This window comes from Cupressus sempervirens, chromosome 7 (assembly GCF_028749045.1).
Source record: "Cupressus sempervirens isolate cs-2001-9-10 chromosome 7, ASM2874904v1, whole genome shotgun sequence".
Taxonomy (NCBI): Eukaryota; Viridiplantae; Streptophyta; class Pinopsida; order Cupressales; family Cupressaceae; genus Cupressus; species Cupressus sempervirens.
Genome location: NC_143124.1, coordinates 692,723,924 through 692,748,466, shown reverse-complemented (window position 1 = coordinate 692,748,466; position 24,543 = coordinate 692,723,924). Strand labels below are relative to the sequence as shown.

General features: G+C 52.0%; 2 long non-coding RNA genes across 2 annotated transcripts in view; one reads left to right on the top strand and one right to left on the bottom strand.

Moving 5' to 3' along the window:
• The window catches only part of LOC149549088 (uncharacterized), a 166,628-nt gene that overhangs the window by 21,728 nt on the left and 120,357 nt on the right, over positions 1–24,543 (bottom strand). The gene's annotated exons all lie outside the window — the stretch shown is intronic.
• LOC149549098 (uncharacterized) lies at positions 8,496–12,965 on the top strand. The gene is made up of 2 exons (XR_016354037.1): positions 8,496–8,803; positions 12,709–12,965. It is a non-coding gene; the product is annotated as an uncharacterized LOC149549098 (long non-coding RNA).

The window sequence follows — 24,543 nt, the reverse complement described above, 5'->3', positions numbered from 1 at the left end:
GCTTCTACTGGCCTGGACCACAAAGGCTGTCACGACAGTGCCATGCACTTCTGTAGGATGAGACAGTGAAGAGGCGAGCACGCACCGAGAACGCACTAGCGAATAAATTATGCGGCAACCAAACCTTTCGCCGGCAATGCACCCGTGCAACCATCTCTTTCCTTCTTGCCGTCCGGGCAGGATAAAAATGCAATGATAGAACGTGCCAATGAGACGGAGCCCTTGGCTACAAGATACAACTCCATACACACTCAGCAACAAGCGCATCTTAGAATCGAACACCAAATGTGCAGTGTGTTGCAAGCCGTGCAGACACCTACATATAGGGTATATCCATCAAAACAAAGTGACAAGTACTTCCCACCAGCTCCGCCATTGCGATTACCGAATGGGATAATACTCACCGCCACAGATTAATGACCATCATTACCGTCTCGGAATAGATACAAGCACATCGAGTTTCATCCGATCAGCTGGATGAATTTCACCTTGAAGGGGCCCAATCCAAAAGTTCCGGAGGTCATCTCCTGGAACTCTCAAGAACAAGGCCCATCTTACATGCAAACTCTGCTACTGCACAAACATAGGTTGCAATTAAAGAGAAATTGCAAGGCCGTCACAATGGCCCGAGGCCAATGCTCTGACTAAGGCAATTTTCTCTTGCAATCACCATGCCGCCGTTCACAGAGAGATCTCCCCATTCACTTGTGACGCGAGCTCGCCCTTGAAAGGCCACTTTCCAAGGCATCCCCCGATGACACATTGGAACGACAACCGCTGTCGAACCATTTCCCAATGTTGTGCCGATCGAGTTGGCACAGATCCGCTAGACGAGGGCTCCCGTTTTAGATCGAGTTTTAAAATCACCAAGAAGACGCGGTGAGGGCTGGCAACCGCTGCCAAACCTTTTTCCGGAATTGCACCAGCTGAGTGACTAGAAAACATGCTTTACGCGATAGGCACGCAAAAAATTTTGCTAGAGCGCCAAGCACCCACCTCATGGCTAGAGACAAGGGCTCGCCATTAGATCAACTTCGAAATTGCTGAACAGACGCGCTGTAGAATGGCAACCGCTGCCAAGTCTCTTCCGTAGTTGCGTCGGTCGAGTGATGGAAGAAGGTGATCTAAGAGAGGGTCCAAGCGTAGGCATTCGTTGGGGGATTCGCGCCGATGGCATAAATTTATGCAATACCCGAGCAAGCAACACCGGACGGAGGTGCTAGACGAGGGCTCCCATTTTAGATCGAGTTTTAAAATCACCGAGTAGACGCGGTGAGGGCTGGCAACCGCTGCCAAACCTTTTTCCGAAATTGCGCCATCTGAGTGACAAGAAAACATGATCTAAAGGAGAGTCCAGGAATAGCACCCTCGAGGGTGGGCTTCACGCCCCTCTAATTGATTCAACGTCGGCGTCCACCGTTTAAAAATCTGACATATCCATCCGCCCTGACAGCGGCGTTGAATCAATGAGGGGGGCACGGGAGAGGCTCGCGGACACCACCTCTCCCCTTGTAGCCACGATAGGCACGCAAAAAATTTTGCTAGAGCGCCAAGCACCCACCTCATGGCTAGAGACAAGGGCTCGCCATTAGATCAACTTCGAAATCGTTGAACAGACGCGCTGTAGAATGGCAACCGCTGCCAAGTCTCTTCCGTAGTTGCGTCGATCGAGTGATCGAAGAAGGTGATCTAAGAGAGGGTCCAAGCGCAGGCATTCATTGGGGGATTCGGCGCCGATGGCATAAATTTATGCAATACCCGAGCAAGCAACACCGGACGGAGGTGCTAGACGAGGGCTCCCGTTTTAGATCGAGTTTTAAAATCACCGAGTAGACGCAGTGAGGGCTGGCAACCGCTGCCAAACCTTTTTCCGAAATTGCGCCATCTGAGTGACAAGAATACATGATCTAAAGGAGAGTCCAGGAATAGCACCCTCGAGGGTGGGCTTCATGCCACTCTAATTGATTCAACGTCGGCGTCCACCGCGTTTCAAAATCTAACATTTCCATTCGCCCTGACAGCGGCGTTGAATCAATGAGGGGGGCACGGGAGAGGCTCGCGGCAACCACCTCTCCCCTTGTAGCCGCGATAGGCATGCAAAAAAGTTTTGCTAGAGCGCCAAGCACCCACCTCATGGCTAGAGACAAGGGCTCGCCATTAGATCAACTTCAAAATCGCTGAACAGACGCGCTTTAGAATGGCAACCACTGCCAAGTCTCTTCCGCAGTTGCGTCGGTCGAGTGATCGAAGAAGGTGATCTAAGAGAGGGTCCAAGCGTAGGCATTCTCGTTGGGGGATTCGCGCTGATGGCATAAATTTCTGCAATACCCGAGCAACACCGGACGGAGGTGCTAGACGAGGGCTCCCGTTTTAGATCGAGTTTTAAAATCACCAAGTAGACGCGGTGAGGGCTGGCAACCGCTGCCAAACCTTTTTCCGAATTTGCGCCAGCTGAGTTGACAAGAAAACATGATCTAAAGGAGAGTCCAGGAATAGCACCCTCGAGGGTGGGCTTCATGCCCCTCTAATTGATTCAACGTCGCCGTCCACCGTTTCAAAATTCGACATATCCATCCGCCCTGACAGCGGCGTTGAATCAATGAGGGGGGCACGGGAGAGGCTCGCGGAAACCACCTCTCCCCTTGTAGCCGCGATAGGCATGCAAAAAATTTTGCTAGAGCGCCAAGCACCCACCTCATGGCTAGAGACAAGGGCTCGCCATTAGATCAACTTCGAAATCGCTGAACAGACGCGCTGTAGAATGGCAACCGCTGCCAAGTCTCTTCCGTAGTTGCGTCGGTCGAGTGATCGAAGAAGGTGATCTAAGAGAGGGTCCAAGAGTAGGCATTCGTTGGGGGATTTGCGCCGATGGCATAAATTTATGCAATACCCGAGCAACACCGGACGGAGATGCTAGACGAGGGCTCCCGTTTTAGATCGAGTTTTAAAATCACCGAGTAGACGCGGTGAGGGCTGGCAACCGCTGCCAAACCTTTTTCCGAAATTGCGCCATCTGAGTGACAAGAATACATGATCTAAAGGAGAGTCCAGGAATAGCACCCTCGAGGGTGGGCTTCATGCCCCTCTAATTGATTCAACGTCGGCGTCCACCATTTCAAAATCCGACATATCCATCCGCCTTGACACCGGCGTTGAATCAATGAGGGGGGCACGGGAGAGGCTCGCGGCAACCACCTCTCCTATATAAGCTATTAGTGCGAGGCTCGCTCTGCATTAGAAATTAGCGAACACAACGACATCCGCCTTAAAAATCCAAATCCTTTAAAATTCCTACCAAACAGCCATTCACGACCCAATTTTTTATGAGGTCGGCAGAGGAGCAAAAGATTGTCATCGGTTAGGAGACGTGAGTTCATGGAGCCAAGGGACTGAAATGGTCATCGAGCTCATCCGATCAACTGGATGAATTTCACCTTGAAGGGGCCCAATCCAAAAGTTCCAGAGGTCATCTCCTGGAACTCTCGAGAACAAGGCCCATCTTACATGCAAACTCTGCTACTGCGCAAACATAGGTTGCAATTAAGGAGAAATTGCAAGGCCGTCGCAATGGCCCGAGGCCAATGGCTCCGACTAAGTCAATTTTCTCTTCCAATCACCATGCCGCCGTTCACAGAGAGATCTCCCCATTCACTTGTGACGCGACGCACAATCCAAGGTCTAGACGCGAGCTCGGCCTTGAAAGAAAGACCACTTTCCAAGACATCCCCCGATGACACATTGGAACGTCAACCGCTGTCGAACCACTCCCAATGTTGTGCCGATCGAGTTGGCACAGAGGCGACCTTAGGGAGCTCCCGCGTAGCAATCGGGATGTGCTTTCGTGCCCATCTCTCACAAAAACCAATGTTAGCTGTGGACAAATTTGGAATCCAAGGGCTCGCATCCATCGATATCGTCGGCACTGAGTCTATATATTCAAAGGCCACGGAGAGGTTCCGATAAGAGAAACTCCCCTGCTCGCTCGCACAAACATCCCAAATTCTAGACACAAGCTCCCGCCCTTAGCATCGCTCTCCAGATCACCGCAATGACACATTGGAACGACAACCACTGTCGAACAACTCCCGAAATTGTGGCAATGGAGTGAGAAAGAAGAGCAACTTTTGGGAGCCGCGCATAGCAAATGGGCTGTGCTGCTGTGCTTCATTCCGCTCTTATATAGATCCGAAATCGTTGATTTCATTTGGAATCCGAGGCTGCATTCATCCTTGCTCAAACAAGCAATGGCTCTTCTAATCGAATGGCCACGGGGAGCTTCCGATAACAAAGGCTCCCTTGTCACTCGTGATGCGCAGGCCAACTGCTAGACGACGGGTCGCCCTTCAGATCGCTGCCCAGGCAACCACCACAACGGCACCATTGGAACAACAACCGCTGCCGAACCATTCTGAAAATTTTGTGCCAAAGAAGTTGTTGCGTAGAGAACGACTCTGGGGAGAGAGCCCTCGCATAGCAAAATTGGGATGGCTTCATGGCCCTCCCAATAGAAACGATGCTGGTGCCAATATTCCAAAAATCCGAATAACTTGTCTTTCGCGAACACCAGCACTGATTTCTATTGGGGAGGGTCACCGAGAACTTTTGTTGTCAAAGCTCCCATTGTAAGCCGCGATAGGCACACAAAAAATTGCTAGAGCCCCAAGCACCCACCTCATGGCTAGACAAGGGCTCGCCATTAGTAGATCAACTTCGAAATCGCTGAACAGACGCGCTGTGGAATGGCAACCGCTGCCAAGCCTCTTCCGTAATTGCGTCGGTCGAGTGATAGAAGAAGGTGATCTAAGAGAGAGTCCAAGGCTAGGGATTCGTTGGGGGATTCGCGTCGATAGCAAAAAATTATGCAATACCCGAGCAACACCGGACGAAGGTGCTAGACGAGGGCTCCCGTTTTAGATCGAGTTTTAAAATCACCGAGTAGACGCGGTGAGGGCTGGCAACCGCTGCCAAACCTTTTTCTGAAATTGCCCCAGCCTTCAACGTCGCCGTCCACCGTTTCAAAATCCGACATATCCATCCGCCCTGACAGCGGCGTTGAATCAATGAGGGGGCCACGGGAGAGGCTCGTGGCAACCACCTCTCCCCTTGTAGCCACGATATGCACGAAAAAAATTTTGCTAGAGCGCCAAGCACCCACCTCATGGCTAGAGACAAGGGATCGCCATTAGATCAACTTCGAAATCGCTGAACAGACGCGCTGTAGAATGGCAACCGCTGCCAAGTCTCTTCCGTAGTTGCGTCGGTCGAGTGATCGAAGAAGGTGATCTAAGAGAGGGTCCAAGCGTAGGCATTCGTTGGGAGATTCGCGCCGATGGCATAAATTTATGCAATACCCGAGCAAAACACCGGACGGAGGTACTAGACGAGGGCTCCCCGTTTTAGATCGAGTTTTAAAATCACCAAGTAGACGCGCTGAGGGCTAGCAACCGCTGCCAAACCTTTTTCCAAAATTGCGGCAGCTAAGTGACAAGAAAACATGATCTAAAGGAGAGTCCAGGAATAGCACCCTCGAGGGTGGGGCTTCATGCGCCTCTAATTGATTCAACGTCGCCGTCCACCGTTTCAAAATCCGACATATCCATCCGCCCTGACAGCGGCATTGAATCAATGAGGGGGGCACGGGAAAGGCTCGTGGCAACCACCTCTCCCCTTGTAGCTGCGTCAGGCACGCAAAAAAATTTTGCTAGAGCGCCAAGCACCCACCTCATGGCTAGAGACAAGGGCTCGCCATTAGATCAACTTTGAAATCGCTGAACAGACGCGCTGTAGAATGGCAACCGCTGCCATGTCTCTTCCGCAGTTGCGTCGGTCGAGTGATCGAAGAAGGTGATCTAAGAGAGGGTCCAAGCGTAGGCATTCGTTGGGGCATTCGCGCCGATGGCATAAATTTCTGCAATACCCGAGCAACACCGGACGGAGGTGCTAGACGAGGGCTCCCGTTTTAGATCGAGTTTTAAAATCACCAAGTAGACGTGGTGAGGGCTGGCAACCGCTGCCAAACCTTTTTCTGAAATTGCGCCAGCTGAGTTGACAAGAAAACATGATCTAAAGGAGAGTCCAGGAATAGCACCCTCGAGGGTGGGCTTCATGCCCCTCTAATTGATTCAACGTCGCCGTCCACCGTTTCAAAATCCGACATATCCATCCGCCCTGACAGCGGCGTTGAATCAATGAGGGGGGCACGGGAGAGGCTCGCGGCAACCACCTCTCCCGTTGTAGCCGCGATAGGCACGCAAAAAATTTTGCTAGAGCACCAAGCACCCACCTCATGGCTAGAGACAAGGGCTCGCCATTAGATCAACTTCGAAATCGCTGAACAGACGCGCTGGAGAATGGCAACCGCTGCCAAGTCTCTTCCGTAGTTGCGTCGGTCGAGTGATCGAAGAAGGTGATCTAAGAGAGGGTCCAAGCGTGTAGGCATTCGTTGGGGGATTCGCGCCGATGGCATAAATTTATGCAATACCCGAGCAACACCGGACGGAGGTGCTAGACGAGGGCTCCCATTTTAGATCGACTTTTAAAATCACCAAGTAGACGCGGTGAGGGCTGGCAACCGCTGCGAAACCTTTTTCCGAAATTGCGCCAGCTGAGTTGACAAGAAAACATGATCTAAAGGAGAGTCCAGGAATAGCACCCTCGAGGGTGGGCTTCATGCCCCTCTAATTGATTCAACGTCGCCGTCCACCGTTTCAAAATCCGACATATCCATCCGCCCTGACAGCGGCGTTGAATCAATGAGGGGGGCACGGGAGAGGCTCGCGGCAACCACCTCTCCCGTTGTAGCCGCGATAGGCACGCAAAAAATTTTGCTAGAGCGCCAAGCACCCACCTCATGGCTAGAGACAAGGGCTCGCCATTAGATCAACTTCGAAATCGCTGAACAGACGTGCTGTAGAATGGCAACCGCTGCCAAGTCTCTTCCGTAGTTGCGTCGGTCGAGTGATCAAAGAAGGTGATCTAACAGAGGGTCCAAGCGTGTAGGCATTCGTTGCGGGATTCGCGCCGATGGCATAAATTTATGTAATACCCGAGCAACACCAGACGGAGGTGCTAGATGAGGGCTCCTGTTTTAGATCGAGTTTTAAAATCACCAAGTAGACGCGGTGAGGGCTGGCAACCGCTGCCAAACCTTTTTTCGAAATTGTGCCAGCTCAGTGACAAGAAAACATGATCTAAAGGAGAGTCCAGGAATAGCACCCTCGAGGGTGGGCTTCATGCCCCTCTAATTGATTCAACGTCGGCGTCCACCGTTTCAAAATCCGACATATCCATCTGCCCTGACAGCGGCGTTGAATCAATGAGGGGAGCACGGGAGAGGCTCGCGGCAACCACCTCTCCCGTTGTAGCCGCGATAGGCACGCAAAAAATTTTGCTAGAGCGCCAAGCACCCACCTCATGGCTAGAGACAAGGGCTCGCCATTAGATCAACTTCGAAATCGCTGAACAGATGCGCTGTAGAATGGCAACTGCTGCCAAGTCTCTTCCGTAGTTGCGTCGGTCGAGTGATCGAAGAAGGTGATCTAAGAGAGGGTCCAAGCGTAGGCATTCGTTGGGGGATTCGCGCCGATGGCATAAATTTATGCAATACCCGAGCAACACCGGATGGAGGTGCTAGACGAGGGCTCCCGTTTTAGATCGAGTTTTAAAATCACTGAGTAGACGCGGTGAGGGCTGGCAACCGCTGCCAAACCTTTTTCCAAAATTGCGCCAGCTGAGTGACAAGAAAATGTGATCTAAAGGAGAGTCCAGGAATAGCACCCTCGAGGGTGGGCTTCATGCCCCTCTAATTGATTCAACGTCGGCGTCCACCGTTTCAAAATCCGACATATCCATCCGCCCTGACAGCGGCGTTGAATCAATGAGGGGGGCACGGGAGAGGCTCGCGGCAACCACCTCTCCCATTGTAGCCGCGATAGGCACGCAAAAAATTTTGCTAGAGCGCCCAGAACCCACCTCATGGCTAGAGACAAGGGCTCGCCATTAGATCAACTTCAAAATTGCTGAACAGACGTGCTGTAGAATGGCAACCGCTGCCAAGTCTCTTCCGTAGTTGCGTCGGTCGAGTGATCGAAGAAGGTGATCTAAGAGAGGGTCCAAGCGTAGGCATTCGTTGGGGGATTCGCGCCGTTGGCATAATTTTATGCAATACCCGAGCAACACCGAACGGAGGTGCTAGGCGAGGGCTCCCGTTTTAGATCGAGTTTTAAAATCACCAAGTAGACGCGGTGAGGGATGGCAACCGCTGCCAAACCTTTTTTTCCGAAATTGCGCCAGCTGAGTGAGAAGAAAACATGATCTAAAGGAGAGTCGAGGAATAGCACATCCAGGGTGGGCTTCATGCCCCTCTAATTGATTCAACGTCGGCGTCCACCGTTTCAAAATCCGACATATCCATCCGCCTTGACACCGGCGTTGAATCAATGAGAGGTGCACGGGAGAGGCTCACGGCAACCACCTCTCCTATATAAGCTGTAAGGGGCTGGTGATTCGCGATATGAGACCTTGAGGCCGGATGGGCCTGTGCTGCAAAGCTGGGTGCACACAGGTGTGGTGTAGGCAGACGTGGGTCTTGCCGAGGTGTAAATGGGACTATGTCATGTGTTGGGCAGACATGGTTGTGGTGTAGGATCTTGTTCGGGGCATGATCCGAGGTGTAGCTTGGGGCTGTGTTGTGAGTGGTTCCCCTCCAACATAGTTGTGGTGTAGGCACGGTGTTGGATCCGGGCCGAGGTGTGATCTTGGGGCTGTGCTACGAGATGTTCCCTCTAGCATAGTTGTGGTGTAGGCGAGGCGTGGAGCCGAGCTGAGGTGTATCCGCGGAGGGTAAGTGCCGGTGTGCATGATGGATGGCTTGGAGAGTCCATCTCCCTCGAGAGGGTCGAAGTAGAGTAGTCCCTCCCTCTGGTCTCTGGGAGACAGAGGTGACGCAAAGTCTTTAGGAGCAATGAAGTGTTGCTCCACCGTTACGCAACGTGGTGAGGTTTGGTGTTATGACAAAGGTCCTTGTCTCAGTGTAGCAAAGAAGCTGGATCGATGTTGACAGCTCTTGGAGTTTTCTGGTGTCTGAAAGCTAGGGAAGTGGTTTTCCTAGTTCTGCGGTAGGAGGCAATATGGTTTGTCCGAGTAGGAGCATTGTGGGCTCAGGCTAGCTGTGCGGGAAAGGTGTCATTGTGCTAGATGGCTAAGTGGTGCAGTATCGGTTGGGTGTGGCCTTGGGCGCACATCCTGGGTGCTTGGTTGTATGGGTTTGCATTGAGGTAGGATCTCAGAGGCCGTGGTGGTCCAGTATGGCAAGCAGGATGTAGTGTCTCGGAATGATGCTAAGGAGATGCCGAGTCAAGTGGGCAGATCGTGTCAAGTATCCGAAGAGGTAGTCGGTGGACATGACTCAAGGAGGTGAGTCATGATGGAAGGCTAGGAACAAAGGCTTGTGGCGCATGAGTGAAATGGGTGAAGCAGATGGGTGGAAGTGGTTCAGAGGTGAAGCTATGGAGTGTTCACCGAGTTGGTCCAACCGGCCAGCGTCCCACAGGGTGGGCGGATCATGGAGCTAGGGTGTGGAACTCAAGTAGGTTGTGCAACGCAAAGGGATCTGTGGATTGGGCTTGAGACGGCGTGGATGCATGAGGAGGTTGGTTTGAGTGCACCGGGTGCACGAGGACTTGTGGGTCACCAACAAAGGCATGTAGACATAGACTGGGGTGTCGAAGCAGTTGGGGCTCATGATGGGGATCCAGAGTTGGCTAAGGTTGACGGTTGTTCCGTGGGGAGCAAGGGTTGGGCTTCCGTGGGCTCTGTGGGGAGCTAGGGAGACCAACAAGTGATGGAGTGCCGTGGAGGCATGTTCATGTTAAGGATTGGACTGGAGGACTCTATGAAGTTTAGAGAGGTGCTATAAGGATTCCGAGTATACCGTGCGGGTGTGCGTATGAGCCAGGAAGTTCAGAGAGGTACCGTGGAGGTGCCGAGTATGCACAGGGTGTATGCGTGTTGAGCTAGAAGGTTCAGAGAGATGTCAAGATGGTGTTGAGTATGCTTTGGAAGCATATGCATGAGCTAGGGAGAACTCTTGGGGGTCCAAGTCAGCCAGTGTGGATGCAGTGTTCAGCAAGGGAATCTAGGAGGTTCTCGATGCAAGGTTGCAGTGGTGCAGCGTTGGGCTCAGGGAGTCAGGTGAGTTGAAGATGAGGAGCTCTGGGAGCTCGGTGCATTCCCAAGAGTGGCAAGATGATCATAGAGGATCATGATGTGGTCAAGAGACTCGTGGGAGTTGAGATCACCTATGGGGCCGATGTCGGAGTAAGGTGGGCTTATGGGAGTCGCCGAGGCGAAGATATCAAAAGGGCTAAGTAGGGGTTCAGCGCTGAGGTTGAACAGGAGTAGAGCCAGAGGCTCGAGGATGCATGCGTGGAGCACCTAAGGAAAAGAACCAAGAGTAGGATGGTTTGGCATGCGCTTCTATTCCGCGGGAGTGTATGTTTTGACAGTCAGATGCGTGGGCATTTGATGAAGATAGGGAGGCGTAGTCTGGGTGAACGAAAATGGTCGCATCTTATGGTGGATCAGAAGTAGGGATCGCCAGTGCCGCGCGAGGTTTGGAGATTCTCATGATGGAAGGCTTAACCTGGGCATAAGCATAAAATCCAGCCCCGTGACAGTTGGTATCAGAGCTGATCGCTCTAAGCATGGTTAGAGTCTGTGCGTGAATCTTGGAGTGATCTTGCTTTGTGGTACCCCAATTCTTTGTGAGGAGATGATATTGTGCGTGATCTGGTCGGAGTGTTGCTTCAGGTTGTTATTGCTCATGTGGGAGTAGGCAGTGGAGCGTGGATCTTTGGCAGATTGGCTTGGGTTTTCATCGACTCTTGGAATTGGCATCAAGTTATAGAGATGGTCAAACTGATATGCAGCTCGTGGAGAGTTGATATCGACATTGTTTGAACTGGGTTCAGCAGTGGAACTTGGCGTGTGTCAAGATGTGGCCAGGGGTCACAAGGCCATAATGTAGGAAGATGGACGAAGTGCAACATGGTGTTGTGAGTTCGTTGGAATGCAATTTAAGTGAAGATGGCAGTGTCAGGGACATTTTAAGACCAGCTTAACAACAGTTTGGGCTGCAAAGGCGCAGTGGGGTGTAGGAGTTGGAGAGGCAATTCCGAGGAGTATGGAAATTGGGCTGTAGGTTGGCTTGTTGGGTCAGTCTCAGTGAGGTGTAGGATGGTGTGCGGACATTATCCGAGGTGAAATCGAGCTGCTACATGGTGTAGATCAGTGTGGGCTGCAAGGACGCAGTGCGGTGTAGGGTCTCTTTATTGCAGATCCGAGGTGAAATGTGGGCTTGCACAAGGTAAGTCCGTTGATGTTAAACATTTGGGGCCATTTAAGATGGTGAGGCGTAGGATTTCCATGTGGTGGAAGTTCGAGGAGCAATACTGACGGTGTGACAGGTAGGCTTGGAAGTCGTGGTGACGGTCTAGGCGGCGGTGTCATGGGTCAGAGGTGTTGGGCGATGTGGAATCGTGAGGTGTAGGTTGATGTGCAAGGCATCTTCCGAGGAGAAAACGGATTGGGCTGCGAGAGCAGTGCGGTGTAGAACTTGCCAAGGGTGAGTTCGAGGAGAGGAAACAAGTACTGAGAAGTCACCAAGTTCTGGAAGTGTATTGGTGAGTGTATTGGTGGTTGGATGTGAATGATTTTTGAGTTGATGTGTTGGGGATGAGTGGATGCAGGGCATGCCGAGGGTTGGCCAGCGGTCAGTCAGAATGGAACAGTTGAAGACCGGTTGCAAAGCCAAGGTTGAAGGTGATGACTTGGGAAAGTGGATTTGGGAGCTGCCAAGGGCAGTTTGGCGTAAGATTGTGGCTTGAAGAGATTTGGGTTATGATCTGAGGAAGGTTGTGCAAGTACCAGGCATAGCACAAAGGGTCTGGAAGTGAATCGGTAGGCAAGTGTTGGTGGCCGAGTTGATTTGCGGTGTGTGGGGACGAGTTGGGTGCAGGGCACGCCAAAATGTTCTTCAGCAGGCAATCATAGTGGCACAGCAGGAGTCAAGAGGCCGAAGGTTGACCGTGTGAAGCTTGGGAAAGCTGGGTGGCTTGCGCATCGAAGGGATGGCAAGTGTGTCTTTCAATGGATGCTAAGAATGGAGTTTGGGCAGTGGAAGGTGGAAGACAGGACTGAGTGGAGACGAAGCAGTAGTGCTAAGTTCTCAGGGGTGTCATCAGGGATGATCGGCTCAGTGGAGTTAGACATGGATATGGTTTCATGCAAGTGGGTTCAGTATCAGGGATGCTGACAAGCACCAAGTATGTTGTGGAAACAGAAGGTGTGCACCAGAGGTATGAGGCGATGACAACAGCCAATGTATGGGATACAAGACATCTGTGGATCCAATGCGACAGGGTGACAGTGGTGTCGGCGTCGAGGATGTCGCCTGTTTTTAAGTGGGGGAGGATGTAAGGGGCTGGTGATTCGCGATATGAGACCTTGAGGCTGGATGGGCCTGTGCTGCAAAGCTGGGTGCACACAGGTGTGGTGTAGGCAGACGTGGGTCTTGCCGAGGTGTAAATGGGACTATGTCGTGTGTTGGGCAGACATGGTTTTGGTGTAGGATCTTGTCCGGGGCATGATCCGAGGTGTAGCTTGGGGCTGTGTTGTGAGTGGTTCCCCTCCAACATAGTTGTGGTGTAGGCACGGTGTTGGATCCGGGCCGAGGTGTGATCTTGGGGCTGTGCTACGAGATGTTCCCTCTAGCATAGTTGTGGTGTAGGCGAGGCGTGGAGCCGAGCTGAGGTGTATCCGCGGAGGGTAAGTGCCGGTGTGCATGATGGATGGCTTGGAGAGTCCATCTCCCTCGAGAGGGTCGAAGTAGAGTAGTCCCTCCCTCTGGTCTCCGGGAGACAGAGGTGACGCAAAGTCTTTAGGAGCAATGAAGTGTTGCTCCGCCATTACGCAACGTGGTGAGGTTTGGTGTTATGACAAAGGTCCTTGTCTCAATGTAGCAAAGAAGCTGGATCGATGTTGACAGCTCTGGGAGTTGTCCGGTGTCTGAAAGCTAGGGAAGCGGTTTTCCTAGTCCTGCGGTAGGAGGCAATATGGTTTGTCCGAGTAGGAGCATTGTGGGCTCAAGCTAGCTGTGCGGGAAAGGTGTCATTGTGCTAGATGGCTAAGTGGTGCAGTATCGGTTGGGTGTGGCCTTGGGCGCACATCCTGGGTGCTTGGTTGCATGGGTTTGCATTGAGGTAGGATCTCAGAGGCCGTGGTGGTCCAGTATGGCAAGCGGGATGTAGTGTCTTGGAATGATGCTAAGGAGATGCCGAGTCAAGTGGGCAGATCGTGTCAAGTATCCGAAGAGGTAGTCGGTGGACATGACTCAAGGAGGTGAGTCATGATGGAAGGCTAGGAACAAAGGCTTGTGGCGCATGAGTGAAACGGGTGAAGCAGATGGGTGGAAGTGGTTCAGAGGTGAAGCTATGGAGTGTTCACCGAGTTGGTCCAACCGGCCAGCGTCCCACAGGGTGGGCGGATCATGGAGCTAGGGTGTGGAACTCAAGTAGGTTGTGCAATGCAAAGGGATCCGTGGATTGGGCTTGAGACGGCGTGGATGCATGAGGAGGTTGGTTTGAGTGCACCGGGTGCACGAGGACTTGTGGGTCACCAACAAAGGCATGTAGACATAGACTGGGGTGTCGAAGCAGTTGGGGCTCATGATGGGGATCCAGAGTTGGCTAAGGTTGACGGTTGTTCCGTGGGGAGCAAGGGTTGGGCTTCCGTGGGCTCTGTGGGGAGCTAGGGAGACCAACAAGTGATGGAGTGCCGTGGAGGCATGTTCATGTTAAGGATTGGACTGGAGGACTCTATGAAGTTCAGAGAGGTGCTATAAGGATGCCGAGTATACCGTGTGGGTGTGCGTATGAGCCAGGAAGTTCAGAGAGGTACCGTGGAGGTGCCGAGTATGCACAGGGTGTATGCGTGTTGAGCTAGAAGGTTCAGAGAGATGTCAAGATGGTGTTGAGTATGCTTTGGAAGCATATGCATGAGCTAGGGAGAACTCTTGGGGGTCCAAGTCAGCCAGTGTGGATGCAGTGTTCAACAAGGGAATCTAGGAGGTTCTCGATGCAAGGTTGCAGTGGTGCAGCGTTGGGCTCAGGGAGTCAGGTGAGTTGAAGATGAGGAGCTCTGGGAGCTCGGTGCATTCCCAAGAGTGGCAAGATGATCATAGAGGATCATGATGTGGTCAAGAGACTCGTGGGAGTTGAGATCACCTATGGGGCCGATGTCGGAGTAAGGTGGGCTTATGGGAGTCGCCGAGGCGAAGATATCAAAAGGGCTAAGTAGGGGTTCAGCGCTGAGGTTGAACAGGAGTAGAGCCAGAGGCTCGAGGATGCGTGCGTGGAGCATCTAAGGAAAAGAACCAAGAGTAGGATGGTTCGGCATGCGCTTCTATTCCGCGGGAGTGTATGTTTCGGCAGTCAAATGCGTGGGCATTTGATGAAGACAGGGAGGCGTAGTCTGGGTGAACGAAAATGGTCGCATCTTATGGTGGATCAGAAGTAGGGATCGCCAGTGCCGCGCGAGGTTTGGAGATTCTCATGATGGAAGGCTTAACCTGGGCATAAGCATAAAATCCAGCCCCGTGACATAAGCTATTAGTGCGAGGCTTGCTCTGCATTAGAAATTAGCAAACACACCGACATCCGCCTTAAAAATCCAAATCCTTTAAAATTCCTACCAAACAGCCATTCACGACCCAATTTTTTATGAGGTCGGCAGAGGAGCAAAAGATTGTCATCGGTTAGGAGATGTGAGTTCATGGAGCCGAGGGACTGAAATGGTCATCGAGCTCATCCGATCAACTGGATGAATTTCACCTTGAAGGGGCCCAATCCAAAAGTTCTGGAGGTCATCTCCTGGAACTCTCGAGAACAAGGCCCATCTTACATGCAAACTCTGCTACTGCGCAAACATAGGTTGCAATTAAAGAGAAATTGCGAGGCTGTCACAATGGCCCGAGGCCAATGGCTCTGACTAAGTCAATTTTCTCTTGCAATCACCATGCCGCCATTCACAGAGAGATCTCCCCATTCACTTGTGACGCGACGCACAATCCAAGTGCTAGACGCGAGCTCGCCCTTGAAAGAAAGACCACTTTCCAAGACATCCCCCATTCACTTGTGACGCGACGCACAACCCAAGTGCTAGACGCGAGCTCACCCTTGAAAGAAACACCACTTTCCAAGACATCCCCCGATGACACTTTGGAACGACAACCGCTGTCGAACCATTCCCAATGTTGTGCCGATCGAGTTGGCACAGAGGCGACCTTAGGGAGCTCCCGCGTAGCAATCGAGATGTGCTTTCATACCCATCTCTCACAAAAACCAATCTTAGCTGTGAACAAATTTCGCCGCAATGACACCATTGGAACAATGACCGCTGTCGAACAACTCCCGCATTTGTGCCCCGATGGAGTGAGAAAGAATAGCAACTTTGGGGAGCCGCGCATCGCAAATGGGCTGCTGCTTCATTCCGCTCTTATATATAGATCCGATGTCGTTGATTTCGTTTGGAATCCGAGGCTGCATTCGTCCTTGCTCACACAAGCAATGGCTCTTCTCATCGAATGGCCACGGGGAGCTTTCGATCACAAAGGCTCCCTTGTCACTCGTGACGCGCAGCCCAACTGCTTTCTGAAATTGCGCCAGCTGAGTGACAAGAAAACATGATCTAAAGGAGAGTCGAGGAATAGCACCTCGAGGGTGGGCTTCATGCCCCTCCAATTGATTCAACGTCGGCGTCCATCATTTCAAAATCTGACATTTCCATCCGCCTTGACACCGCCGTTGAATCAATGAGAGGGGCACGGGAGAGGTTCGCGGCAACAACCTCTCCTATATAAGCTATTAGTGCGAGGCTCGCTCTGCATTAGAAATTAGCGAACACGCCGACATCCGCCATAAAAATCCAAATCGTTGAAAATTCTGACCAAACAGCCATCCACGACCCAATTTATTATGAGGTCGTCTAAGGAGCAAAATATTGTCATCGGTTAGGAGATGTGAATTCATGGAGCCAAGGGACTGAAATGGTCATCGAGCTCATCCGATCAACTGGATGAATTTCACCTTGAAGGGGCCCAATCCAAAAGTTCCGGAGGTCATCTCCTGGAACTCTCAAGAACAAGGACCGTCTTACTTGCAAACTCTGCTACTGCGCAAACATAGGTTGCAATTAAAGAGAAATTGCCAAGCCATCATAGTGGCCCGAGGCCAATGCTCCGACTAAGTCAATTTTCTCTTGCAATCACCATGCCGCCGTTCACAGAGAGATCTCCCCATTCACTTGCGACGCGACGCACAATCCAAGTGATAGACGTGAGCTCGCCCTTGAAAGGCCAGCCCACTTTCCGAGACATCCCCCGATGACACATTGGAATGACAACCGCTGTCGAACCATTCCCAATGTTGTGCCGATCGAGTTGGCACAGAGGCGACCTTAGGGAGCTCCCGCGTAGCAATCGGGATGTGCTTTCATACCCATCTCTCACAAAAACCAATCTTAGCTGTGAACAAATTTAGAATCCAAGGCTCGTATCCATCGATATCGTCGGCACTGGGTCTATATATTCAAAGGCCACGGAGAGGTTCCGATAAGAGAAGCTCCCCTGTGCTCGCTCGCACAAACATCCCAAATGCTAGACACAAGCTCCCGCCCTTAGCATCGCTCTCCAGATCGCCGCAATGACACATTGGAACGACAACCGCTGTCGAACAACTCCCGAATTTGTGCCGATGGAGTGAGAGAGACGAGCAACTTTGGGGAGCCACGCATGGCAAACGGGCTGCTGCTTCATTCCGCTCTTATATATAGATCCGATGTCGTTGACTTCCTTTGGAATCCGAGGCTGCATTCGTCCTTGCTCGCACAAGCAATGGCTCTTCTCATCGAATGGTCACGGGGAGTTTCCGATTACAAAGGCTCCCTTGTCACCCGTGATGCGCAACCCAACTGCTAGACGACGGCTCGCCCTTCAGATCGCTGCCCAGGCAACCACCACAATGGCACCATTGGAACGACAATCGCTGCCGAACCATTCCGAAATTTTTTTGCCAAAGAAGTTGTTGCAAAGAGAATGACTCTGGGGAGAGAGCCCTCGCATAGCAAAATCGGGATGGCTTCACGGCAGCTGGATGGGATTTGAATTCATGGAGCCAAGGGAGTGAAATGGTCATCGAGCTCATCCGATCAACTGGATGAATTTCACCTTGAAGGGGCCCAATCCAAAAGTTCCGGAGGTCATCTCCTGGAACTGTCAAGAACAAAGGCCAATCTTACATGCAAACTCTGCTACTGCGCAAACATAGCTTGCAATTATAGAGAAATTGCAAGGCCGTCACAATGGCCCGAGGCCAATGCTCTGACTACTAAGTCAATTTTCTCTTGCAATCACCATGCCGCCGTTCACAGAGAGATCTCCCCATTCACTTGTGACGATGCACAATCCTAGTGCTAGACGCGATCTAGCCCTTGAAAGGCCGCGTTCCAAGACATCCCGATGACACATTGGAATGACAACCGCTGTCGGACCATTCCCAATGTTGTGCCGATCGAGTTGGCACAGAGGCGATCTAAGGGAGCTCCCGCGAATCGATCGGGAAGTGCTTTTGTACCCATCTCTCACAAAAACCAATGTTAGCTGGCTGAACAATTTTAGAATCCAAGGCTCGTATCCATCAATATCGTCGGCACTGGGTCTATATTCAAAGGCCACGGAGAGGTTCCGATAAGAGAAGCTCCCCTGCTCTCTTGCACAAACATCCCCAAATGCTAGGCGCAAGCTCCGGCCCTTAGCATCGCTCTCCAGATCACCGCAATGACACATTGGAATGACAACCGCTGTCGAACAACTCCCGAATTTGTGCCGATGGAGTGAGAAAGAAGAGCCAGATCGGGTCGACGAAAACGGCTAAGCCAGATCGGGTCGGCCACCATTTTTCGCCGAGAGCTTTCGATATTAAAGCTCCCATGTAGCAGCGATAAGTACACCATGACAAAATTGCTAGAGCGCCGAGCACCCATAGCAAATTGCCATTATACCAAGCAACGCCGGAGTGCTAGACAAGGGCTCATGTTTAGATCAAGTTTTAAAATCACCAAAAAGACACGCCATGGATCGGCAACCGCTGCCTCACCTTTTCCAAAATTGAGTCATCGGAAAACATGATCTAAAGGAGAGCCGAGGAAAAGCACTGAGATCGCTTCATGCCCCTTTCATTCATTCAACATCAGCATACACCATTTGAAAACCGAACAATCCGATCCGCCTAGACACCAATGTTGAATCAATGAAAGGGGCATGGGAGAGGCTCGCGGCAACAACCTCTCCTATATAAGCTATTAGTGCGAGGCTCGCTCTGCATTAGAAATCTGCGATAGCGCGGACAAAAACCTTAAAAATCCAATTCAATGAAAAATGTGACCAAACAGCCATCCACGACACCGTTTTTGGAGCTCACCCAGATCGGCTCGGCCAGCATGGTGACTTGCTGACTCGGTGAGAGTACTTCGAACTGTCAAGAACAAAGGCCAATCTAACATGCAAACTCTGCTACTGCGCAAACATAGCTTGCAATTATAGAGAAATTGCAAGGCTGTCACAACGGCCCGAGGCCAATGCTCCGACTACTAAGTCAATTTTCTCTTGCAATCGCCATGCCGCCGTTCACAGAGAGATCTCCCCATTCACTTGTGATGACGCACAATCCAAGTGCTAGACGCGAGCTCGCCCTTGAAAGGCCGCGTTCCAAGACATCCCGATGACACATTGGAACGACAACCGCTGTCGAACCATTCCCAATGTTGTGCCGATAGAGTTGGCACAGAGGCGATCTTAGGGAACTCCCGCGTATTGATCGGGAAGTGCTTTCGTACCCATCTCTCACAAAAACCAATGTTAGCTAAACAATTTTATAATACAAGGCTCGTATCCATCGATATCGTCGGCACTGGGTCTATATTCAAAGGCCACGGAGAGGTTCCGATAAGAGAAGCTCCCCTGCTCGCTTGCACAAACATCCCCAAATGCTAGACGCAAGCTCCCGCACTTAGCATCGCTCTCTAGATCACCGCAATGACACATTGGAATGACAACCGCTGTCGAACAACTCCCGAATTTGTGCCGATGGAGTGAGAAACGAGAGCCAGATCGGGTCGACAAAAATGGCTAAGCCAGATCGGGTCCGCCAGCATGGCTCGGCCACCATTTTTCGCCGAGAGCTTTCGATATTAAAGCTCCCATGTAGCCGCGATAAGTACACCATGACAAATTGCTAGAGCGCCGAGCACCCATAGCAAATTGCCATTATACCAAGCAACGCCGGAGTGCTAGACAAAGGCTCACGTTTAGATCAAGTTTTAAAACCACCAAAAACACACGCCATGGATCGGCAACCGCTGCCTCACCTTTTCCAAAATTGAGTCATCGGAAAACATGATCTAAAGGAGAGCCGAGGAAAAGCACTGAGATCGCTTCATGCCCCTTTCATTCATTCAACATCAGCATACACCATTTGAAAAGCCAACAATCCGATCCGCCTAGACACCAATGTTGAATCAATGAAAGGGGCATGGGAGAGGCTCGTGGCAACAACCTCTCCTATATAAGCTATTAGTGCGAGGCTCTCTCTGCATTAGAAATTTGCGACAGCGCGGACAACTCCCTTAAAAATCCAATTCAATGAAAAATGTGACCAAACAGCCATCCACGACACCATTTTTGGAGCTCGCCCAGATCGGCTCGGCCAGAATGGCTCGCCCAGATCGGCTCGGCCAGCATGGCTCGCCCAGCCTTGGTGAGAGTACTTCGAACTGTCAAGAACAAAGGCCAATCTAACGTGCAAACTCTGCTACTGCGCAAACATAGGTTGCAATTATAGAGAAATTGCAAGGCCGTCACAATGGCCCGAGGCCAATGCTCTGACTACTAAGTCAATTTTCGCTTGCAATCGCCATGCCGCCGTTCACAGAGAGATCTCCCCAATCACTTGTGATGACGCACAATCCAAGTGCTAGACGCGAGCTCGCCCTTGAAAGGCTGCGTTCCAAGACATCCCGATGACACATTGGAACGACAACCGCTGTCAAACCATTCCCAATGTTGTGCCGATCGAGTTGGCACAGAGGCGACCAAACAGCCATCCACGACACCGTTTTTGGAGCTCGGCCAGATCGGCTCGGCCAGAACGGCTCGCCCAGATCGGCTCGGCCAGCATGGCTCGGCCAGAACGGCTCGGCCAGCATGGCTCGGCCAGAACGGCTTGCCCAGATCGGCTCGGCCAGCATGGCTCGGCCAGAACGGCTCGCCCAGATTGGCTCGCCCAGATCGGCTCGGCCAGAACGGCTCGCCCAGATCGGCTCGGCCAGCATGGCTCGGCCAAAACGGCTCGGCCAGAATGGCTCGCCCAGATCGGCTCGGCCAGCATGGCTCACCCAGCCTTGGTGAGAGTACTTGGAACCGTCAAGAACAAAGCCCAATCATACATGCAAACTCTGCTACTGCGCAAACATAGGTTGCAATTATAGAGAAATTGCAAGGCCGTCACAATGGCCCGATGCCAATGCTCCGACTACTAAGTCAATTTTCTCTTGCAATCGCCATGCCGCCGTTCACAAAGAGATCTCCCCATTCACTTGTGACAAAGCACAATCCAAGTGCTAGATGCGAGCTCGGCCTTGGAAGGCCGCGTTCCAAGACATCCCGATGACACATTGGAATGACAACCGCTGTCGAACCATTCCCAATGTTGTGCCGATCGAGTTGGCACAGAGGCGACCAAACAGCCATCCACGACACCGTTTTTGGAGCTTGGCCAGATCGGCTCGGCCAGAACGGCTCGCCTAGATCGGCTCGGCCAGCATGGCTCGGCTAGAACGGCTCGCCCAGATCGGCTCGGCCACAACGGCTCGCCCAGATCGGCTCGGCCAGAACGGGTCGCCCAGATCAGCTCGGCCACAACGGCTCGCCCAGATCGGCTCGGCCAGAACGGGTCGCCCAGATCGGCTCTGCCAGAATGGCTCGCCCAGATCGGCTCGGCCAGCATGGCTTTCCCAGAACGGCTCGGCAGGATCGGGTCGGCCAGAATGGCTCGCCCAGATCGGCTCAGCCAGCATGGCTCGGCCAGAACGGCTCGGCCAGATCGGGACGATGACTTGATGAACGGACTTAGAGATTCGACTTGGTGGGCCGACCTGGCGGGGTGACTTGATGAACGCACTTGAAGGGTCGACTTGGTGGGGTAACTCTATGAACGGACCTAAAGAGTTGACTTGGTGAGAGTACTTGGCGGGGTGACTCGATGAAAGGACTTAAAGAGTCGACTTGGTGAGAGTACTTGGTGGGGCGACTTGATGAACGCACTTGAAGAATCGACTTGGTTAGAGTACTTGGTGGGGTGACTTGATGAACGGACTCAAAGAGTCAACTTGGTGAGAGTACCTGGTGGCTCGACTTGATGAGCAGACTTAAAGAGTCAACTTGGTGAGAGTACTTGGCGGGGTGAACTGATGAACGAACATAAAGAGTCGGCTTGGTGGGAGTACTTGGTGGGCCGACCTGGTGGGGTGACTTTATGGACGGACTTAAAGAGTCGACTTGGTTAAATTACTTGTTCTGGTGACATGATGAACGGACTTCGAGAGTCGACTTGGTGGGGTGACTTGATGAAAGGACTTAAAGGGTCGACTTGGTGAGAGTACTTGGCGGGGCGACTTGATGAACGGACTTAAAGGGTCGACTTGGCGGGGTGACTTGATGAACGGACCTAAAGAGTTGACTTGGTGAGAGTACTTGGCGGGGTGAACTGATGAATGGACTTAAAGAGTCGACTTGGTGGGAGTACTTGGTGGGCCGACTTGATGAACAGACTTATAGAGTCGACTTGGTGAGAGTAGTTGTTCTGGTGACTTGATGAACGGACTTAAAGAGTCGGCTTGGCGGGGTGACTTGATGAAAGGACTTGAAGAGTCGACATGGTGGGGTGACTCGATGAACGAACTTAGAGGGTCGACTTTGCGGGGTGACTTGATGAACGGACCTAAAGAGTTGACTTGGTGAGAGTACTCGGTGGGGTGACCCGATGAACAGACTTAGAGAGTCGACTTGGTGAGAGTCCTTGGTGGGCCGACCTGGTTGGGTGACTTCGTGAACTGACTTAAAGAGTCGACTTGGTGGGAGTACTTGGTGGGGTGACTTGATGAACGGACTTCAAGGGTCGACTTGGCGAGGTGACTTGATGAACGGTCCTAAAGAGTTGACTTGGTGAGAGTACTTGGTGTGGTGACTTGATGAAAAGACTTAAAGATTCGAATTGGTGAGAGTACTTGGTGGGGTGACTTGATGAACGCACTTGAAGGGTCGACTTGGTGGGGTGACTTTATGAACGGACCTAAAGAGTTCACGTGGTGAGAGTGCTTGGTGGGGTGACTTGATGAACATAGTTAAAGAGTCAACTTGGTGAGAGTAGTTGGTCGGGTGACTTGATGAACGCACTTGAAGAATCGACTTGGTTAGAGTACTTGGTGGGGTGACTTGATGAACGGACTTAAAGATTTGACTTGGTGGGCCGACCTGGCGGGGTGACATGATGAACGGACTTAGAGAGTCGACTTGGTGAGAGTACTTGGTGGGCCGACCTGGCCGGGCGAATTGATGAACAAACTTAAAGAGTCGACTTGGTGAGAGTACCCGGTGGGCTGACCTGGTCACGTGACTTGATGAACGGACTTAAAGAGTCGACTTGGTGGGCCGACTTGGCCGGGTGACTTGATGAACGAACTTAAAGGGTCGACTTGGTGGGTCGAACTAGCGGGGTGACTTGGTGAGAGTACTTGGTGGGCTGAACTGGCAGGGTGACTTGATGAACGAACTTAGAGAGTCGACTTTGTGAGAGTACTTGGTGGGTCAAACTGGCGGGGTGACTTGATGAACGAACTTAAAGAGTCGACCTGGTGAGAGAACTTGGTGGGCCGAGCTGGCGGGGTGAATTGATGAACGAACCTAAAGAGTCGACTTTGTGAGAGTACTTGGTGGGCCGACCTGGCGGGGTGAGTTGATGACCGAACTTAAAGGGTCGACTTGGTGAGAGTACTTGGTGGGCCGACCTGGCGGGGCGACTTGATGAACGAACTTAAAGAGTCGACTTGGTGAGAGTACTCGGTGGGGTGACCTGATGAACAAACCTAAAGAGTCGACCTGGTGAGAGTACTTGGTGGGCCGACCTGGTGGGGTAACTTGGTGAGCAAACTTAAAGAGTCGACTTGGTGAGAGTAGTTGGTGGGCTGACCTGGCGGGGTGACTTGATGAACGAACTTAAAGAGTCAACCTGGTGGGCCGACTTGGCAGAGTGACTTCATGAACGAACTTAAAGAGTCCACTCGGTGGGCCGACCTGGCGGGGTGAATTGATGAACGAACTTAAAGAGTCAACTTGGAGAGAGTAATTTGTGGGCTGACCTGGCGGGGTGACTTGATGAATGAACTTAAAGAGTTGACTTGGTGGGGTGACTTGATGAACGCACTTGAAGGGTCGACTTGGTGGGGTGACTCTATGAACGGACCTAAAGAGTTGACTTGGTGAGAGTACTTGGTGGGGTGACTCGATGAAAGGACTTAAAGAGTCGACTTGGTGAGAGTACTTGGTGGCTCGACTTTATGAGAAGACTTAAAGAGTCCACTTGGTGAGAGTGGGCCTAACGGGGCGATGTGGTGAGTGGGCCTAACAGGGCGAGTTAGTGGGGCGACTTGGCAAGTGTTATTATAGAGCCGACGTGGTGAGGCGACTCGGCGAGTTGGTTCATTGAGATGACATGGTGAGCTGACTTGGCGAGTCGACCCGGCGAGCGAACTTAAAGAGTCGACTTGGCAACGTACTCGAGTCGACTTGGTGAGGCGACCCGGCGAGCGGGCTCAAAGAGTCAACATGGTGAGGCGACTCATTGAGTCAACATGGTGAGGCGACTCATGGTGAGGAGCTATCCTTGAGGCGACTTGGTGGGCCTACTTGATTAGTCGACTTGGTGAGCCGACCTGACGAGCTGACACGGTGAGCGGGCTTGAAGAGGCGACGACTTGGTGGGGTAACTCGGCAAGCCAACTTATCGAGGCGAGATGGTGAGTCGACTTGGTGTGTTGACTTGGTGAGCGCACTTAAAGAGTCAACTTCGTGAGGTGACTCGGCGAGTTAGCCCGCTGATGCGACTTGGGCGGGCCGACCTGGCGAACGAACTTAAAGAGGCGACTTGGGCGGGCTGACCTGGCGAGCGAACTTAAAGAGTTGACTTGGCAACGTACTTGAACAACCGACTTGGTGAGCTGACACGGTGAGTGGGCTTAGAGAAGCAACTCGGCGGGGCGACTTGATGAACGGACTTAAATGGTCGACTTGGCAGGGTGACTTGATGAACGGACCTAAAGAGTTGACTTGGTGAGAGTACTTGGCGGGGTGAACTGATGAACGGACTTAAAGAGTCG